Below are 6,000 nucleotides of genomic sequence, written 5' to 3'. Positions count from 1 at the left end.
GGACCCTCTCCCTTTTTCCAACAAAGGGATTTTTTATACAATTACTAATCCAAACATAACAAAAGCTGTCAACCATCATAATAAACTATTTAATTATGTTTAAATATGGGTGTGTAAGAAATTTGTTGAAAATCATTGGTAAATTCATCATTTTTATGGAAGCCCTCCCGTTCTCATGCCGGAGATTCTGAAACTATTGTAGAAACCATCCTCGGTCCCGGAAACGGTCATATGCCGAATTTAACGTTGATCAGTCCAGTATTTTCTGAATCTATAGGGAACAGACAGATAAACATTAATTTTTATATATCTAGATTTTCTTTTCTATCTCTATTCAAATAACAAAAGCAAAAAAAAAACAATTTTACTTAACTTACTTAATGATCCCGCGCCGATCCTCCGGTGCATAGGGCCGTGGTAAAAGACCTCCACTGTTGACGATCCGGAGCCAGCGTCTTCACCTGGTCCCAGTCAAGATTCTCGTCGACAGTTCGGATTTCAGCGGCTAGGCTTCGCCGCCACGAGTTTCTGGGCCTGCCTCTTCTTCGATGACCTTCTGGATTCCAGTCAAGCGCCTCTCTGCAAATCTCGTCTTCATCTTTTCGCAGCGTGTGCCCAATCCATCTCCACTTACGTTCCCGAATCTCGATTTCTAGCGCCCTTTGATGACACCGGCGATGTAGTTCCTCATTCGAGATCCAGTTGCCAGGCCACCAAGCGCGGATGATGTTCCGCAGGCAGCAGCGGTTTACAAATACTTGCAGTTTTCGCGTCGTTACCGCATATGTGCACCAAGTTTCGCACCCGTACAGCAATACGGATTTGACGTTTGAGTTGAAGATTCTTATTTTTGTTCGTAGAGAGATCTGGCGTGACCGCCAGATGTTTCGGAGACTCGCAAACGCAAATCGGGCCTTTCTGATCCGGGTTTCGATGTCTTTCCTGGTACCACCATCAGGCGTTATCTGGCTACCAAGATACTGGAAGCACTCCACTTTCTCAACTTGTTGCCCAGCTACCATGAAACTGGAGGGATTTCCTGTGTTGATTTCCATCGACTTGATCTTTCCGACATTGACTTTGAGACCTGCTGCCTTGGAGCTTTCGGTGAGTGTGTGGGTTATACAGAACACTACTAATACCCTGTGCATATATGAGCACCCTTTCCTCTAACTCGCTATTCGTGGTTATGCATCACTATTACAACAGACCTCATTTGTGGCCACCCGGTCAGCAGTCAGCTGAATATCAGCTTGGCATAATGTGGTTTCCACAATGGCGATCCTTCCAGGAGCCAAATTTTTGGGCCAACTATTGAGTTTAAAAAAATTGTTTGTAAACAATGGTTATTCCAAATTCAATCCTAATACATAATTTAATATTACAAAATTGTATACGAAGCGAAACTATTTGGTTGCATGTAAAGCGAACTCAAATAGTTGCGCATGAGGCGAGCCTTATTGGCAGCGCATGTCGTGCATAAGTAGCTGCGCGTTTAGCGAACCTCAGTGGTTGCGCATGAAGCGAGCCTGAATGGCTGCGTTCTAAGCGAGTCTGAATGGCTGCACATGGAGCGAGCCCTAATGGCTGCGCATGTAGCGAGCATAAGTAGCTGCGTGTTTAGCGAACCTCAGTGGTTGCGCATGAAGCGAGCCTGAATGGCTGCGTTCTAAGCAAGTCTGAATGGCTGCGCATGTAGCGAGCTTGAGTAGCTGCGCGTTAAGCGAACCCGAGTGGTTGCGCAATGAGCGAGCACAAGTAGCTGCGCGTTGAGCGAACCTCATTGGTTGCGCATAAAGCGAGCCTGAATAGCTGCGCATGTAGCGAGCTTGACTAGCTGACTAGCTTGAATAGCATGAAGCGAACCCGAGTTGTTTCGCATTAAGTGAGCTTGAGTAGCCGTGCGTTAAGCGAACCCAAGCGGCTGCGCTGCGCATGAAGCAAGCCTGAATGGCTGCGCATGTGGCGAGCTGCAGTAGTTGCGCGTTGAGCAAACCCAAGTTGTTGGGCATTTAGCACGCTTGAATGGTTTATCAAGCCCGAGCGGTTGTGCATTGAGCGAGCCTGAGAGGTCATGAAGTGCCGAGAGTGTTTGTGCGTTAAGTGATCAGTGACGATTTAGCTTAAATTGATAAGCGCGTTGAAGTGGCTGTGCAACAAATGAGCGAAGTAGAGATAGAGATGCTGCGTAGCAAGCTAGCTTGAATGACTGCGCTAGACCGAAATTGAGCTACGTGATGCTGCGTTTTTGCACAATAAGCGAGTCTTGAAAAAAGGAGGTGACGCGAATCTGAACGTCAAAATCTGCAATATAAAAGAACTGCAACTGGTTGTTCAACATGCTAATACCAAATACTCGGTTGAATGTGGCCGAAACTGAACAAACATCCGTTGGTTAATAGTTGAGTATTTTATAATAAAGGTTTCATTCCGAGCATGATAGGATACTTTGTTCGGCCCATTCAAACTTAAATGTGCATGGTTTGTGATGGTCGCTCGATCATTTGTCCTATGTGTTCCTCAAAGTAATGATCTTCCGAAGACGAAATAGGTTGTTCGTTAAATGAAGCTATCGTCAATGTTGCCAGCGTCGAGCTCATGCCGGCAAGAAAGCGCTATGCAGAAATGCCAGAATCCAGAATGAAAGTTCACGACTGTGGATCGTTAGCTGGCACTGTTCTATTCCAGTTGTTCCGACTAAGGACTGCGTTATTTAAGTAATTTCTGAAGCCCATTGACGATCCATTCGATAATTCACATTGATTATAGCTGCACATCATGATCACCATGGCAAGCAATCATGGTTTGTTATTCCCTTTGCTCCGTAGGGTAAAGGAGAAACAACTAGTGCAGTGGTCGAAGCTTGGATGGACACCTTCGACATTGGTGAACTTCTCCTTGTATTGCAACCACCAGTTTTTTTCAGTTTTATTTTTGTTTTTGGGAGAGGAGGGTGAATGTGTGGGTTATACAGAACACTACTAATACCCTGTGCATATATGAGCACCCTTTCCTCTAACTCGCTATTCGTGGTTATGCATCACTATTACAACAGACCTCATTTGTGGCCACCCGGTCAGCAGTCAGCTGAATATCAGCTTGGCATAATGTGGTTTCCACAGTGAGGTCGTCGAGTTTGCTCTGCATGTCCGGTTGTGTTTGGGCGAGCAAAACAATATCGTCAGCCAGGTCAAGGTCGTTCAGTTGCTCCATTGTTAAAGGATTCCACGGCAATCCTCGGTTCGGTGCACAGTCGATCGATCCAGTCAGAATCCATCCATTACGATGAGGAAAAGTAGCGGTGATAAGATACATCCTTGTCTCACTCCAGCAGTTACCGGGATTGGTTCGGACAAGACACCATCGTGCAAGACCTTGCACGAAAATGCCTCGTATTGTGCTTCGATGAGATGGACTAGTTTCTCTGGGACCCCTCGTCGCCTTAGAGCCGCCCAGATGTTTTCATGATTAAGTCGGTCGAATGCTTTTTCGAAATCAACGAACACCAGCAGAAGAGAGTCCTGGAATTCGTTGATTTGTTCCAGTATGATTCGTAGCGTTGTGATGTGGTCCACACATGATCGTCCGGATCGGAATCCAGCTTGTTGCCGTCGGAGTGTAGCGTCGATTTTCTCCTGGATCCTGTTCAGGATCACTTTGCAGTGTACTTTGAGGGTTGTACAGATCAACGTTATGCCTCGCCAGTTACCGCACTCTGTCAGGTCTCCTTTCTTCGGGACCTTTACGAGGATACCCTGCATCCAGTCGGCCGGGAATGTTGCAGTATCCCAGATGTCAGCGAAAAGACGGTGCAACATTTGTGCTGATAGGGCAGGGTCGGCTTTCAGCATTTCAGCAGGGATGCAATCGATCCCAGGTGCTTTGTTGGATTTCATGTTTTTGATTGGCGCTTCTATTTCAGCCAGCGAGGGCGCTTCCGAGTTGACGCCATTTATGCGACTTACTGTTGGCGCTTCAAGCTGCGGGTTCTGTTGGCCATCGCTATTCGTGACTCGGAAGAGTTGTTCGAAGTGCTCAGTCCATCGTTTGAGCTGATCTGTTCGATCGGTCAATAACTGACCTGCTCGGTCTTTCAGCGGCATTCTTGCATTAGTCCTTGCACCACTGAGGCGGCGAGAAATGTCATAAAGTAATCGGATATCTCCATTGGCGGCGGCTCTTTCCCCCTCTTCGGCTAGGGAGTTTGTCCAGGCTCTCTTGTCTCGTCTACAAGCTCGTTTAACTGCCTTTTCCAGCTCCGCATATCGTAAGCGGGCGGCTGCTTTGGCTGACCCGGTACATGCCTGCTCAATTCCGACTTTCGCCTTTCTCCGATCATCAACCATCCTCCAAGTTTCATCCGACATCCATTCACTTCTTCTTCCACAAACTTTACCGAGAGTACCATGGCTCGTCGTGATAAAGGCATTCTTGATTCCACACCACTGTTCTTCGACTGTTCCGTCTGTCGGCAGCTCCGAGGCTCGGGATTCTAGCTGTTCAACGTATGCCCTTTTCACCTCTGGATTCTCCAACCGGCGGACGTCGTATCGACACCCGACTTTCTCCTCGCGCCGTTGGACACGCGCAACTCTCAGTCGTATCTCGCCAAGGACGATGTGATGGTCAGATGCAATGTCTGCGCTTCGCTTGTTGCGGACATCAAGAAGGCTCCTTCTCCATTTTCGGCTGATGCAGATGTGGTCAATTTGATTTTCTGTTCGGCCATCTCGGAATACCCAAGTGACCTTATGTGCTGGTCGATGGGGGAAGAGCGATCCACCGATCACCATGTTATTATTGCCACAAAATTCTACAAACAGCTCTCCGTTTTCGCTCATCTGTCCTAGGCCATGGCGCCCCATGATGCGCTCAAGATCTTGATTGTCGGAGCCAATCTTTGCGTTGAAGTCGGCCAAATGGATTTGAATGTCACACTTCGGAATTCTCTCTACCACGCTGTTCAGTTGACTGTAAAACTGCTCTTTCTCCTGCAAATCGGCAACGTCAGTTGGCGCATAACACTGGACCATTGTAAGGTTTCTAACCCGTGTTCTAATTCTGGCTACGATTATTCTTTCGTTTATCGGTTCCCATCTAATGAGGGCCGCGTAGGCCTGCGGGCTTAACAGGAAACCAACTCCTCGTTCCCGAGTAGCATGTTCTCCTCGTATGCCAGAGTAAAGCAGTACTTGCCCGGACTGTGTCTTGTGTTCTCCAGTGTTAGGTCAACGGACTTCGCTCAGTCCCAATATCTCTAGCTTGAGGCGGCTAGCTTCTCTAGCAAGTTGAGCCAGCTTGCCTTGTTGAGCAAGGGTTAAAACATTCCAAGTTCCAATTCGTGTCCGTGTTTTCATGCTAAAAGTCGTCGCCAAAGTTCCAGATCGGTCATTTCTTTCGGATTCCGTAACAAGTTATGAATCGGGAGCAGTAGGTTGTTAGCCTAAAGTCCCTATCCCGCGATGGGGCTGCCATCTTGGACTTAGCTGGCGGGAGCCGCATTTCATAAATTCAGCCGCTTGCTGCAAGACAGACGCTGTTTGAGCCGCCCCTGACCTGGAGAACAGACGCTCGATTGTTGTTGCACGCCGCCCCTGACCTGGGGAACAGACGCGTGCGGCCACCTTCTCAGTCTGCATGCGACCAAAGCATCCACCGGGGTTGGGTACCCGATCTCCGCTTAGGTTACTCGCACCCCAGCCGGCACCGCGGGGAGGTAGAGATATGAGTTGTGAATAAGAGGTGATATGACCACTATGGGGTCTCGTGTTGCACATTATCCACCGTTTACCAGACAAAAAAAACAATTGTAAATACAAAAATGATCCTCAGTTTAGTAAGTTCAAAATGCTGTATTATTACAGCTAGTTTTTCTGTTCTCACTTCCTGCTCCAAAAATACTACGTTTACAATTTTAAAAATTTAAACTTGTTAAATTAAAATTATGCTTTCGATCTTCAAATACGCAATCTGTCGTCCTTTTCTGCCAAAGATCAATGA

The sequence above is a fragment of the Uranotaenia lowii genome, chromosome 2 (genome assembly GCF_029784155.1).
Source record: "Uranotaenia lowii strain MFRU-FL chromosome 2, ASM2978415v1, whole genome shotgun sequence".
NCBI lineage: Eukaryota > Metazoa > Arthropoda > Insecta > Diptera > Culicidae > Uranotaenia > Uranotaenia lowii.
The sequence above is the reverse complement of the archived record's forward strand: the minus strand, read 5'-3'. Positions refer to the sequence as shown.